Source organism: Phalacrocorax carbo, chromosome 4 (assembly GCF_963921805.1).
Source record: "Phalacrocorax carbo chromosome 4, bPhaCar2.1, whole genome shotgun sequence".
NCBI classification, from domain to species: domain Eukaryota; kingdom Metazoa; phylum Chordata; class Aves; order Suliformes; family Phalacrocoracidae; genus Phalacrocorax; species Phalacrocorax carbo.
This window is the reverse complement of record NC_087516.1, coordinates 66,270,083-66,286,025: the sequence shown is the minus strand read 5'-3', so window position 1 is coordinate 66,286,025 and position 15,943 is coordinate 66,270,083. Positions and strand designations below refer to the sequence as shown.

The 15,943-nt window shown below is 39.1% G+C and overlaps 1 protein-coding gene across 6 annotated transcripts in view; it reads left to right on the top strand.

Moving 5' to 3' along the window:
* Positions 1–15,943, top strand: part of SLC10A7 (solute carrier family 10 member 7) — a 156,045-nt gene that overhangs the window by 82,042 nt on the left and 58,060 nt on the right. The gene's annotated exons all lie outside the window — the stretch shown is intronic.

Sequence of the window (15,943 nt, the reverse complement as noted above, 5' to 3'; positions counted from 1 at the left end):
TTTCCCTTTAAACACGAGTTTCTTGTCTTAATAAATCACAGGCGTAAATTAGTTTTTATCTAAGGTGATCAATTTTTCAAGCAGAGAGGCATGTGAAGATGGTCACAAGGAAACACATTGTGAGCTTTTATTTTCTTAACTATTAGAAGAAAAGGGAAAGATCAGGGATACATTTTAGCTGAAACATCAATAATTCATGTCTTTAAATTCAGCTCCCAGCAAAATGCTCAGAAATGATTTTATTCGGAAAGCTCTAAATGGTGCGCATTGAAAGGTAACCAGTGTTCAGTCAATTCTTTAAGAAATGTGCAAAGGAAACCTGAGGGTTAAGGAACAGGCAATGTACTGTATGTTTGCTGTGGTGAGAGATGCTCTCTGATTAGTGGAAAGGCTAATTACCTGGAGTATGCAGGAGTGCTGTAGGTGCAGTGCATACCTGATTAGAGTTCTGACAGCAGGGCAGAAGAAAGAAGACCTTGAGAATATGCCAAAAATATCCCTTTACGTAAGCAGATGCTGTTATCCTTGGAAGAGAGTAGTCACTTATCCAGAATGGTTATTGCTATGAAAGTATTCTGTGGATGGGCCATCAACTTCTGAGAAATGTACATGGACAGTATTTAATACAACAATTGCTTGTCAAATCTGGAAATGTTCATCTTGATGTTCCGTGCTTGCTGGATGAGTGACCAAATCAGATTTATTTGCCAATTGTCATTGCAGCTCAGGGTCTGAGAGAGTAGTCAGTAGTTGTGAAGGACTGAAGACAAGCTAACATTTGGCGTTTTCTTGATGTTGACACTAGTAGTGAAGTTAGAAGGTGTTTCTTGGTCTCATCATTTTAAGTAAAAGTTCTTAAAAAAAATCTGTTACAAAAAAAAAATGCAGAGAGCCTCAGTGTCCTGCTGGGTGTAGGCTTAAATGTTGAGTACGCTTGGAAGTCAGCTCTTTGGAGGATTATACTTCTAATCTTTTCAGAAAAGATTTTGGGGGAGGGGGGAAGAGAGGAATGGAAAGGAAAGAGTTTTGAGAAGATGGGGGAAGAGAAAAGCCAATCATGTCAACAGAAGAATTTAAAGTGTTTCAATAGCACAGAGTTTAGCACTGTAACTGCCTAGATATAATTAGACTGAAGAAGGATGGAGAAAGAATCTGCAGCTATGACACCACCTCTTTTTTAAAACAAACCGTTCTGCAAGGTGCAGAATGCCTTCGTTTTCTGGGAGGAGCTGTAAATGCTCAGCACCTTCAGGCTCAGGTCCATAGTGAGCAGCAATGCAAATTCACCACAAAGTCACTGGCGAGTGGAATGACAGTGCATTTTCTTGTATCATGGTGAATCATGATTTAAAACTTAACTGTGATCATGACTTGATAAATATGTTTTGTTTTGCTGGCAAATACACTGCAGTGACACCTGCTAACATTGCAAAGGCTGTGTGTGTTTTTCCGCCCCCCTCCCCCAGCAGAACCCCTTGCTCCTAGACCCACTCTACTTAAGCTTGCAACTTAAGCAGCTGTTTTCACTTTTGATACTGTCAGGCGCTTGGGGACAGTTTCCTTTCTTCTCTCTCTGGCTCCCTAGGCTCTATCAAAAGTGTGAATCTGAAACCAAACAAAATAAAGCTTCAGTCCACATCTTTGCTCAGCCTTTACATGTACATTTTCCTGTTTTGAGTTCTTTTAAACTGCAGCTATCAGAAAGAATAAAATAGTGCATCACCTAGTAGAGTACTGAAGTGATCTTCCAAGCAATTTTCTTCTCCCTGAAGCCAGACAGCCAAAGCTTTTTATTACTGACTGACTGAACTTTCTGTGTCTGTCTGTCTAGGTTGCTAGGCCACCTTGTTGCCATGATTTGTGATGTTAGAGGCTTTTGATTGCAGGCAAACCAGAAATGCTAATTTAAATATAATATTTACATTTTAAAAACTCATACATAAGATATATAAAAAATAACGCAGCAGGCTTTTTTTTGTTTGTTTTATTTTTGAAAGCTCTAATAGGCATCTGTTAAACTGATCCTGGAACCTGAGAAGTTCATGTACCTCTCAGTAAAACAGTGTGGTTTAAAAGGTTGGTTTGTTTGGGTTTTTTTAAGTCTTTAGATAGCTTGCAGCTAATTTACAGCAACAATATTGGGAACGACCATCCCAAGTTATTGTTGCTTTTAGCCTACTGGATGGTTACTTCTGCTCTGTGTATGAGCTAAGCGGTTGTCCTTTGTTTCTGATCCAGAAATGAGGGGTGATGGCATTGTTGCCTTCTAATAATAGGGCCTTGATTTGCCCGCTGCAGTGTTATGCAAACCTGCATCACGTGCATTTGCATTGCCTGTAATTGCTTTATAGATAACTGTAAATAACCAAAACAGGTTGGGTTTTTTTTTGACTCTGTCACATGTGTGAGAGTATGCAGCAAAACTTTGGGGCGGGGGGAAGTGAGATGGAGTGGTCTTCACACAGAAATTACACTTAGAACAAAAAGGGCCGATAATAAACTGGTAGTGAGTAAACTGGTAAGTCAGGAACCTTCCTCTGATGAAACATACTTTTCTCACCCAGGGAGCCAGGAGCTGTTGTATTTCTCATTTGTAAGGTGTAGTCTGCAGAACATGAGCAGAATCTGTATTTAATGCCAAGATGAGTCTATTTAACCCCTCCATGCACTAAAACTGCCCTGTAATGGGTACCTATTAGTTATTAACAGCTAATACTGTGTTGGATGATGGGCTGTTTTTTGTAATTTTCAAAATGGTTACAGCTGGTAGATCACAATGATGTGTAACACTAATTTTAGGTTGCATATCTTGATTTTTCTTTGATCAATGAGGCAAACAGTGCTCCTGAGAACTACTTTGAAAATCAGTTCAATTGCTAATTTTGATATGGATTCGGTTGTTAATCTTGGTATGGATTAAATCTTGCTGCTCTCCCACAATTCACATGTTCAGAGATAGGAGGTGATTTACTTATTCTACAGCCTCTGTGGAGAAGTCCTGTCTGCTGCTGACATGGTGAAACAGTTTATGAAAAGTGTTAGGTACACAAAATAGACACAAGCAAATCTCTTGTTGGTTCGAGAATCCTAGGAATCCTCAGTAAAAATTAAGGGCCTTAAGGGTATGTTTTGTCCCTTCAGCTAATGAGGTTCTGTGAATGTGTGTGACGTGTCATTTAATTGAGTAATTACAAGGGATTTCACTTTTAAAAGGAATGTATTCTACTTGTAGAATGAGAATTATTCTGGATACAGAGGACTGGGCCCTTTGGAAATGTAAGTACACAAGTGGCCTGATCCTGTGCTGTGAACTTCCAGATTTGCAGTGGTTCTTTGGGAGGAGCTGGGGTAAAGCCTGAGGAGGAGTCAGAAAGGAGCTACCTGGGGAACTGGGATGTCCATGAGGACAGAGTAGACTGAAGAGCATTACCCTGAAAAGGGGAAGGTAGAAATCTTGGATAACATCTTCTAGTTGTTCCCTTGTTTTACCTCCTGTTAAGTAGGAAACAGCTTCCAAATTAATGCTGTTTTGCCATTTGAGCTCTTGGGGGCTCGAATCAAAAAAAGCCTTTCTTGTAGGGGCTGTGAGGGAAATATTTTTCCCTTCATTTGGTTACAGTCTCACGTGCCAGCTCCCTTCCCTGCCTAGGCAGTCTCTGCTAGACTAGAACTGGTTTTGTTTTCAGAAACAAATTTCCCCCTCTGGAAATATTCTGTTATGTTACTGAATCAAAGATCCACATTTCAGGGCCGATGATTTAAATGCAAAACCAGTATTCATATCAGACAGGGGAAAAGCAGGCTCCTTCTGATGGCAAGTCTGAGCAGCATAACCTGTATGGTAAATTTAAGTACAAAGGCAAGTTTTGTTTGCTGCCCCCCTTCTTTCTCTTCTCCCACCCCACCACCCCTCTTCCCCCCCCCCCTTTTTTTTTTTTTGAAACACATATTTCTTTAGGCTGCCTCTGCCTGGGTTTTTACTTTTCTACAACTTAACTGCTCCAGTACAGCCAGAGTGCGCTGACATTACCGTTCCCAGGTAAACCGTGACATGCCATCTTTGTCAGAGGACTCTCCACAAAACACTTACTGCAATGGATGTGGGCTTTGGTGCTTGTTGCTGTGCTCAACCTCACACCATTACCCTGCCTCTCACTGCACACAGGTGATGTGGGCAACACCGGGCAGCCTGACAGCCTTCCTAGGCGGCACTCCTGTCTCCTTGCAAGGGCAGATGGTAGATGTGAGCCAGGCAGTATGGACTTGTGGAGGTGAGTTTCAGGGAGGTGAATTATCCTCGGACCTGCCAGCTGAAAATCAGTGTAGACAGAGCCCTTTTGATGTGACAGCACTGTAGATTCAACCAGTTTCCTGTGTGCTTCAAAGCAGTTGTCAGTTTCTTCAGCAGGTGGAGTGAGCAATTTAGGATGCTGAGCTGAGGGACAGGCTGCTATAAGCAATACCTTGGCCCAGTAGGTCATCTGTGACTTGAGCAATAGCATGCAGTTGAACAAATGCACCATTCTTTTGTCTTGAATGTGAGATCTGCATCTGTATCTAGTAAATAATGTATAAAAAATGAACATCTTTGAAGCAGATGGTTTAAAAAAGAAATAAATTGCAAGATATTCCGAGACTCGTATGGCATTGATAACAAGACTGGGGTTTTGGCCCATTCTAATACATATGAACAAATCTCTGCATTTTCTTGTTGCAGATATGCATATTGAGCACATTAAAGTGTGTATTAAGCCAATTGTCTACTCCACAGGGGTATTCAAAACAACGCAGAAGTTTTATGCTCTCAACCCTGTGTTTGGACAGTAGGCTAGTAGAGGGGTGGCTGACCACTTGCAAAATGGCAAAAACATGTCGGTAGGAGAAAAGCAGCAGTTTTTACTGATAGTACAGAATTGGTGAAATGAATAATAAACACTCTAATCATGTTGAAATATATTTGGAGTTTGAATTGAGAAACAACTTTTCTGCTATAAAATAATTTAGTAATTCTTTAAATAGAATAAAGTTTCTTTTGTAAGTAAATGATCTTAATCAGTTAATTTAAACAGAATCACATGTCTGTGGTTTGGGTTTTTTTAACCTTAGTGTGCTATAGTGTGTACTTGTAATTTTTGAGGCAGTTATTGTCTGCCACAGGAAGGTGGTTTATGGTCCTTTTTCCTTATTCACAGTCATTAATAACATATTCAACCCATGAACGTTCAGCAATTTATGCACAGTTCAGTTCAGCTGAATACTATAATTTCCCATTCTAACCATTAAAAACAGTTATCACAAGATAACATTAGGTCAGAACACAGGGTAGGCTGTTTAAATGGTATTATTGATTGCTGCTTTGTGAAGATTTTCCTCAGTTGTGTTTAAAACACATGCTTTTATTTGCTACCAGCTTCTACAAAAGATGGCCTGGCAACATAATTTGAATTGAGATGTCTTGGCTTTGATGCCCAGTTGCTTAATATAGTTTCATTTCATATACAACGTATCTAGTTCCAGGCTTTTTGAAGACCAGGCTGCATCTTCAGTTGTATCTTCCAAAGAGGAGAATATTTACTCGTCTCGTACAGAAGTTACTATGGAGGTTAATGGTTTTATTAATTAATTTTATTAATTCGGTACTTATTCTGGAATTTATGCAGATGTAGAAAGCAAGAAAGACTTGGGTTTACAACTGGGTTTTCAATCAGTTTAGTTTGTGCGTGTCCTGTAGACATTTTGTAGTCTGCCACCCACCCTCCCCAGGGGGTGGATTGGTAGTATACCAGCTGGTGTGTTCTGTTTGTAAAATGTGAGATAATCACTGCTGTAAGACTACAGTCCTAATGTATGTAGAAGGGTATTTGGGAACACTGAAAAGAAAGAATAGATACACGAACTACTTCTTTTTTTAAACGTCGTCTAACTAATTTATTAGGATCTGCACGTTTTTTAATAATGCTGTAGCTTTCCTTGACTGTGTGTATATGTATTTGCATGCATTAAGTTTCTTCTTCAAGAACAATTTTATTTGAGACTGAACTTGCTGGATTCCTAGGAAAACAAAACCATTTTTTTCTTCCCTCTATTTAAACCATGGTATTTGACTCCTCTTGAGTATGTATTCATTATCTTAAAATAGAAACAACCTCCCCTCCTTGTGCTCAGAATCAACATTATTGTTGAATTCCCAGACCTAGGAGAATACTGGTTGCATAACAAGCAAATAATTTTCCATTCTGTATGATGGAAGAAACTGTCAATTAGTATGAAAAGGGTTAATCAAGTTACCCCTTTTTAAATACCCCTTTGTTTTGTCTGTCCTGTGTTTGCAAAAGAAGACACAATCAAATGGCAAACCTGTGTTTTTGTTCCTTTTCAAAAATCCCTGACAAGCCCATGACACAGGCTACTGCTGTAGCTGTACATTTCTATTCATTATTGATGACTTGGGGCCAGGCAGGCAGCACAGAACACAAGCAATATAGATTACCATATTGGGGGCTGGGTTTTGGGGGGTTTGAGTATACGCGTGCGCACACACGTGTGTGTGCATATTGGTTGGGTTTGGCCTTTGAAATACTCAACTCTGAGAGGAAATCATATTGGGGAATGATAGTGGAAACATTGAATGAGCTTTGTGATGCATGTTGGTAAAACAATTCAGGGCACTTAGGCTAAAGGGAAAAAAGAGTGTAGGAGTGAGCTCATTCTCAAACTAATTATTAATAGCTTAACTTTCCAGCAGACCTGAAAATGATCCTGAAGGCTCCTGAGCATCACTTACCCCTAGGGTTTTGGAGGGCATTTCTTACCTTACAGAGTGTGGTTAGCACCTTGACTGATGAAACGTTTTCCTGACAAAACCAACGAAAGCTGTCTTATTTATAACAATCAGTATAGGTGAACTATGGTGTTGGTTTGATTGGGGTTGCGGTGTCTCATTTCACAGATACCACAGACCAAACCCACAGATTGGGTTAGTGTGAGAATTATGCTGGTGCTTCAGTGAGACATTTTAAGAGGTATTTCTGAATAGCAGGTCACCAAGAGACATCTGCAATGCTAAGAAAAAGTGTTTTACTACTACTGATTTATAATTACTCCTTACAGGTTTTTATTGGCACAACACTCCTGCCCATTATATAAACTTTTTATTTTCTTCCATGTGTCAAAGAGGGGTTGTACAGTGTTTTATGCTTGCACTGTTTGAGGTTCTTGGCTTTAAGAAAAATGAGGGAGATAGGAGTTTATTTAGACATAGTGTTTATGTTAGCAACATGAAATGTGCTTCAGTTCATATATTGATGGTGTGTTTATACAGAAACTGTTCTACTTAAATTTTTTTCAGTTAGCAAGGAAAGTTTCCTCTATAGCAAGGAAAGCTATAGAAAGAAATAAGTAGGATCAATTTTGATAACTGCTTATAACTGCTCATTTCTGTAATACTTGTCATAGTTTTTCTCTCAGGTTTCTGTAATTTTTCTCTTATGCTTCTGTTTTCTTTCATGCAACTGATTATCATGGCAGGAGCAGTTAATTCACATTTAGTTAATTCAAAGCTTATTGTGTTAAAATATTTTTTTAAACATTCAACAGCATAAAATACTGAGTGCTAGAGAGTGATTAGGTCCAGCTCCCAAGGAAGGACAGAAGAGGATTGCAGGGACCTTGTTCTGTCAGATCTCTGACTTTGGTCATCACTGTTTCCATTCTGTTTTACATGTAGAACCCTTTAAAGTAAGACTCATGTAGAGTGTAAAAACTGCCTTCTCTTGTTTTGGGAAGGAGAGGTGAGGGCCCATTGCAGTGGTCGAGGGGCACTTAGCTATTCCAAGAAGTGTCAGTCAAAGCAGGATGTTTGCTTGGTGTATTCCTTCCACTTCTGTGGTTCTGGTTTCTCTTTTTGTGACTCAGTGCTCTTTAATGTGTTTCAAAATACGACATCAACTATATGGCTAATTTAACAGTACAACTTCTGTTTTAGCAGGTTCTTTTCCCTGGAAGGTCCCACAGCACCATCTAGTGTGCCATCCTTTCATATTGCCAAATGGTTTTGTGATAGCAGAGGTGCTGAGGCTGGCACGTTTTGCTAGTAGTCTCTGCTTAGTAATTAAAATTAGGGTTTGCTGGCTACTTGACATAGATATGAACACAGAAGAAATTTAGATCCTTTAACTTTCTTCTGGAAGAAAACAGACTTAAAAATTCGGTGGAAAAATAACTTTTCTTCTAAAATGTATATGTTACTGCATTTCTGGTTTCTGTGTACAAACAAAGGAGAAATTGTGGTGCATCCTTAACACTGCACTACCATACCTTGCACTTAACATACACCCCAAAGCATATAACTGTAAGTTTATTTTATCCTTATCGTACATTAAACTCTTTTATCAAGAAAGGGCCATGCTGGCACTGACAGACACCCTAATCCTACAAGCTGTGTGCCTGTCCTCCTCAGTCCCACTGAGGTCATATGGTGTAGCAACCTGCCTGCATTGTAGAAGTTATGGCATTGTGTCAAAGTGGTTTTTGCAAAGACAAGGGGATCGCTCTGAAAAATGCATGGGTGTGGATGATTGAGAAGTCCTTTCTCCCTTTTACGCCTCCTCTAGGGAAGGCCCACCTAATGGCAGCGTAAAAATTCAGTTCCTGTGCTGACATACAGAATTATAGTGATCTTGTTCTCTGCTGACACTGCATGAGAAATAAATTTGAATAGAAACAGACAACAATTTAATGAGCTGGAATTAGGAAAAGTATTGTGTGTATGAGGAAGTATTGAAAGGTTTTCATTGAGGTGGGAGGTAGAGGAGAGGAAGAAAGTCTTGAGGCCAGGAATGGTGGTCAGCAAAAGCAACTGTAGAGGAAGTGGGAAACAGTTGGAGCTACAGGCCCAGCAGTATCATTGAATGCACCGAAGATGTTAACAGGATGGCTGGCTCGAATGTGTTACACAAGAGACAACAAAAAGTTGCAGGAAGGTGTTACAAGCTTGAGTGAGGAATATGGCTTGATCCTGTTCCGGATACGTGAGCAAATGCCCACCAAAATCTCTTTTGGTCATGCACAGCACTGTGGAGCTGCTGCAGTAGGAGATTGCTACGCTTGGGAGGTACAGCCAGAAGTGGTTTCCCCAGCAGCATCCCCCCACCTATTGTAGGGGCTATTCCACACTCTGTCAGACAGCTCCCATCTAACTGAATTTCATTTCGTTATTCTTAAAATATTGCTAATATAGGTTATGAGGTTTCAGGATGTTTGATGAAAGCACTAATTTCCAGCTCTGATTCAGACTTCTGTTGTATTCTGTGCATCATTCCAGACACTATTCCAGTATCACCTGCGAAGCCCCAAGAAGTTTTTATAGTTGCTTTAAAACTTCAGGGTACTTACTACTGTGTTCTGAACTATTCTGTTGCTGTGCAAGCAGAAAATTTCTAATGTGCTGAAGATGCCCTCTGCTGGGAAGCCAGGCAAACTAGGCTTATATGGAGTTTTACCTCTCTGAAATAGTTTTTTCATACTCTTGGCTTAACTCTCAATCAGATACTGGAACCTCACCCCTCAACCTTACTGAAAAAAATGCTGTCTCTACCCTCAATCTGTGACAAGTGTAGTAGTGTTACTGCTAGTAGTTCCGATCACTTTATTTCTTAGTTTATAGTTTCTGTTGTGTTGGAAGAAGCAAATTCTGGCTGCTTGCATTCCTTTTGATTCCATTTTGATTTCATACTTGCCTATAATGTGTGTGAGAGGAACATCTGCAATTAGTAATTATTAATAAATAGTGGAAATGCTTTTGATTTCTACTGTTATCCGATGCTAGTATGTTGTTTAATATTATCCTTTTTTTAAATTAAATTTCCTTTCCCAGAGTAGAGGCCACTATGTTGACACAACAGAACAAAGGTGGTACAGTGTCTGGAACAATACACGAAGTACTATGCATAATATCATAGTTGATATGAAATCTGATTTATTTTGGCCCCCCTGATAAAGGAAAAGCCATTTTGACATAGCACTTCTAATTTTACAGTTTTGTTATTAAAATCCAGTATTGGCCTAATTGGATGAGTTGCAGCTATTGTTGTGGTACTTATTTCTAATTATAGTTGAATTGAGGTTATGCAGAATTGTATTTTCATTTTTGTATTGTAATTCATTGCCTTGGTGTTGTATGGTGTTTATGAATTTAACAAAAATATGTGACTTTAACTTCATGCTCTTTTCAGTATCTTTTCAGATTTTCCTATTATTTATTAGGGGGAGGATGGGTGTATTTAGCATCCTACAAAGCATCGATTCTTTGCCTTTGTTCTTTCCAGCATTGAGATCAGCCATTTGATTTAAAACAGGACAGCAAATAGCTAAATTACATCTTTTATTTTGAAGTCTCTCAGTTGTATAAGCCTTCTCAGAACCAGCAATGTCATTGACATAGCTGACAGAAAAGGGATGTATGGTAGGAGACTTTTAAAGGTCTGTGTTTTGCACCTGACATGATTTTGAAAATAATTAAATTGGAAAACAAAAGGCAAGTGATTATTTGGCATCAGGAGCTTCTGTGATGTCCACTGGGGAACAACATAGGGACATTGAGGTTGCATCATGGGGCAATGACTGAAATTACAAGCGCACCAGAACGTGCAGTTCTAACTTATGCTTTGAGATTGCAAGAGGTAAAACAAAATATGTCATTTACATGAGCACAAATTTTGAAAAGGGGGAAAAAGGTATGTTTTATTGTTAAACTAGATTTCCACATCTCATTCAACAAAAACTTATCCCCGGTGTCGTCTTTAAGTAGGAACAAAGGAAGAGCATAGTTTGTATAGCCATGCTTACACAAATATTGAACACTGTTTAAAGAACCCAGAAAAAGATTGTCTCAAACAGGCTCCTGCAGTCACTTGATCCAAATATTAATGCACTGAAATGTTTTCCAAATAATTTCAGTTACAGACTTGTAATCATCATGTTAAAATGGTTTAGTACCTGAAAAGTGAGATATGCAAAATTCACAATTGCCTGTGCAACCCTGTTATCAGGCCCTTTTCTGTTACGACCCCTCCTCTTTCAGCACATACTGAGAGCTTCACAAGAACTTGCTTAGTCCCAACCTGACTTTTAGTGTTTTTTGCTCTTCTGGGTTGGAACCAAGTAAGTATATTTATCATAGGGGGTTTCTGTCTTGTTCTGTAATGTCTGTGAAGAGGTTCCACAGAGTTCCAAAGAAAGTCAGTGGGGACAGGTGGAAGAAGGGAGAAGGCAACTAATTTCTGAGGATTTTGGCTGGTTATCGAGGTATGTGAAAGCCCTGTTTCAGCAGTAGGAGTCATTCTTTATATGATGTCTAAAATTAACATTACTGCAAAGCAGTTTGGCATGGGACTGTACTTTAAATCCGTTTATTCAAGAGGATGCATAATGTGGTATCGCAGCTAATAAGCAATGCTTTACACAGATGTCATGTTGCAATGTGGAACTGTGGAGCTGTGACCAGTCTGAGGGGTGGGGGCAGGGAGGAGTCTTGTACTCCTTCATTTGAATAGACTGAGAGTTGGCTTTGAGTGCTGTCATGGTCTTCACAATCTCTATCATGTTCTTGAAAACACTGAACAATAACCTTTTTGACCTTTAGGAGAGTCCACTTTTTTTTCCTTTGTGATGGTACTAGGTTTTTTGAGAACATCTGTTTACCTGTATTCTGTCAGAACTTTGGTACTAGCTGTCTATTGCTTACAAGCCTACGTAATTCAGACCTAGAAGTACTTTACTAGAGGCAGGGTTCTCTTTTTGAAATGTAAAACATTATAAAGTTTTCTGCAAGTTTTTGAAAAACAAAATAATGAAAATAAAAATTATTTTTAAAACACACTTCCAAGCACAAAAAACAAGGAAACAAAAGACATGAAATAGAAATAAGAAGTGTTTGAAAGTAAGGTTTCTCTCTCATGTTGTAATCGGAACAACTGCGCAGATTTTTGGGGGAGACACCAGGTGGGTTTTTTTGGTTGCTCTTTCTTTTCCAAAAAGTGCCAGGGACTCTTGAAATAAAACCGTGGGAGAAATACTGCTGTACACAGACTAAGATTGAGTTTCAGTTCTCATTCATGCTTGTCCTCTGATGACATTATCCAGGGTTCATAGCCATTTTTCTCTCACCTTACCCAGTGAGTAGTAATGGAAATGCTGCCCAGTTAACTTTTTACTAACCTTTCTTCAGTTTATAACATAATGCTGCTTACACTTTTGCTCCTTTTGTGTCCTGCTCTGATGAAGCGTTCAAGAACATTTGTAGCTTTAAGCATGAGTAGATAACATTTCAGAAAACACGTATTTGTTCAGGACGTTGATTACAAAAACCTTCCTTTTTCTTTCTAGCCCTACTTCTTGTGACAAATCAGACATGTCTTTGGTTAAGATTCCCCCCCCCCCCCCCCCCCAGTAATTGCCACGTGAATGTCTTACTGATGACCTGTAAGAATGAAGAAAAATTGCATGGGAAATTTGTGGGTAAAGGAAACGAAGGAAAGTTCGCATGTATTTCAGGCCTCATTACAATAATCCTTACCCGTCTTCTGCCATGTGTTCCCCTGGATCTGTGCCCACCTTCTTCTTACTATTTGCATAATTTCTTTCTTAATGATTTACCATCATAGTTTCAAATCCATTATGTTACTTCCTTTTGCTGTCCAATTTGGCAGCCAATTACATATATTGATTCTACATATTCTTTTGGAGAATAAAAGCTTTTAATACCTGCTCTACAGCAATGTTGTACTGGATGAAACCTATAGAAAAACTTCTTAACATCTTTATCTGTACAAGGCAAATAACAATGAAATGGATCTCCAAGTATGTCCTTGCTGTTAAAGTGTATGTTTATGCACATGCTCGCACACACAAACTTGTATTTAAGCTCTCTTAATTAAGACGTGTTTCATGATCTTTACTGTAAAAAGAAATGTGCTTACAGGTATGTGACTGTTCAGACTCCTGTGCTGTATCAGTGTCTCAGGTCAGTCTGAGATTTTTCTTCCCTTTCCACTAAAATCATTGCAATATATTCAGTCAGTCTTTCACATCAGAGGTGTAAATGGATTTCTTGAAAGTTTTCCTGCTGATAGGAAAAGGCAGTTGCTTTACAACTTTGCCTCCATTGTGGGCAGCAGTTGGAAAGCTTAACACTCCACCCGAACTTTGAAGATGCTAAAACTGTGTAATGACCTTGTATTCTCAAGGGCAGATGCTCAGCTTCTGCTGGAAGTGCTGATCTACAATCTGCTTATCTCCATACACTATGTATTTGATAGCACTTGCCTGGAAAGCAAGGCAGGTAAAAGCATGGTCAAATTTAGTTACTTTTATCCTCTCTGATAGTGTTAGTGTCTAATAGACTTGGAAACGATAGTCTTTATTTTAATTTTTAGCTTCCTTTGTGATTTTCGGCCTGTCATAGTCTTAGGAAGCAGCCACACTGCCAGTGTCAGAATATGCTCGTCTTTGTGAAGCCTCTGCTAGCGCGTGAGCTGGACCATGTAGAGTAACTGTTTTCTTCCACCTTTTCTTTATTCTGAGCGTATCAGATTTTGGTTTTACCTTCAAAACCTAAATCATTGTCTGTATTTTCTATCAGTAGGCTTTAGACTCAATGTCCTGTATCCATTATTCTTTGGTGGATATGAACTGAGATGCATCACATAATGCTTATGAGTATATTGATGAGCACATTTCTAACAAAGAGGTAATGTGTTGAAGCAAGGCAGTGTGTGTAGGGAAAGGTAATACCTTTTGTTAGACAGATATACTTTAGTCATGTAAACCCTTCTTCAAATCTGGAACGGAAACCTGAAGAGAAGGGCTTTTGCACATAAAAGCACGACTTTACGTGCCCAAAGTTTGTTCTTTACCAACTCCAACAGTCGGTCTGGTTACATAGGTTCCTTCCCCTAACAAATCTTGCCTGGCTTGCACCCCTACACCATCACAGTCACCGCACCACTACTGACTGAAGAAAATCCCTTGGTTTTAATCTAATCCTTGTGGTTTTCCAAACCGGTGCTCTGTATCAAAATAAAACATTCACATAAAATTACTGTGATTCAGCAACAGCATCTATTTTTTAATATTAACTTGTCTGGCCTGTCAGGTAATTGTTTAGCTTCCCAGGGAATTGTGTGTGTGTTGCAAATGGGAAAATTCAACCTTGTGAAGCCTTTCTGTGGTGAGGCAACAGGCAACTTGCTTCTGATTATTAAGATCACCAGGTTTAACAGCAAAATTTTGTAAAGAATTGCTAGAATTGACCTTTTGAACACTAGATATTCAACAAGCTCAGTCAGGAATCTGTTTATGATGTATACCAGGATTCTCTTCCTCTCCGCTTACAGAATTAAGAAGTGTTACTGTCACAGAGGTAACATTTCCTTTTGTGACATATGCTTTGAATTAGCAGTGGCTCTTGCCCCTTGGGTTAATATCACCAAGCTTCTAAAGCAACTCTACCAAGTCACGGGTCCCATCCTAAACAGGAAGGATACCTTCTTTATTATCAACAAGATAAAGGAGAAGGTTGTTTTTGTTTGGTTTTTTACCTTTGCATGTTTTTGTAATGTGTAAAAGTGCTATGAAATGTACTGAGGCATGAAGCACATAAGAAATGGCTAATGGTGCTGAATCAATGAGTTCCTTCAGATTTAGAGGAGAGCTGGCTGTACTCAGCAGCTGTCAGTGTGCTCTCTTCTCCCTGCACTCAGTGTCCATTTAGAGTACAGGATGTTTTTGGTGTATCACCTCCTGCTCCATCCATGCTCCTCTTGGCTCACACGAAGGTCTGAAGGTAGAACCCTGTTGCAGTGGTGTTCTGCCACCCCAAAATTACAGGATGCTTAGGGAATACTCAGGCACTTGGTAATATTTGAGCTGTGCAGTGTAGTTGTCAATGGGGAGAGGGGAAGAAGGGGCAAGTCTGGCTCACGTATTCTTAGTAGCAGTTCATAAACGCTGGAGTTTGGTCATTCTGATTAAGTGACTGTCTCGAATCCACATTATACAGATCATACCATCAGTTCTGTTCCAAGCATCATAGGTGCTACTGTACACAAGTGTCAGTTCGGCTCTTAGTGCCTCCTCCCTTCCTCAACTTTTGTTTCTTCCTCTACAGCTGATATACTTGAACACCTATATTTCTTCATAACTGTTATCTGCATTTTCGTCTAGGCCTCCCTGTAAACAGTGAGTGAATCCCTGAAGCAATTCTTATTTCTTCTACTTCTTCTCTTTCTAGTCTTTTATGATCTATCTCAGCTGTGACATTTGCAAAAAGATAAATTATTATGGATAGCTAGGCTGTGGGGCAGTCAGATATGGCACATATTATTTATTTTAAAATACGTTTTTAAATTCTGCAGAGCCTTCAAGTTGCACAGCTTAACTGTTGCCTCCTTGATCCTTCTTGTTCGTTATTTGCAGCATTACTTGTTGCGTTTTGTTTTAAGAGCACAATAAGAGCTCACTGCCTAATGGGCTGTCTGGATCAGAGACTTTTTGTGGACCCAGAAATCAAATACAAAACTAGTTGTATAAGGTTTTTCTTTATATTAGCTTCTAAAAGATTGAAGTAAAGCCATGTTACTCAAAATTAAATGAAAAGCAGGGGACACCTGCTTTTTTGTTCAATTATTTTTCACTTGGAGCTAAAAAACAACAGAAAATAAGCATCCTTTTAGATGGATGTGAGCAAGTTTTGGACTTTTGTCCTTTAAACAATAAAGTTTGTGAATAGCTGAAAGACTAGTAATTGTTGAGACATATTTGGATGAAGAAGAGTCTTGGCTTAGAGAAGTTCTGAGCAAGCTTTGTGAATTAGCATGCATTAAATGATAGAATCATTTTATTGAGCAATAATAAAATATTGAAGTCAGATGGAAGGATGATAGGG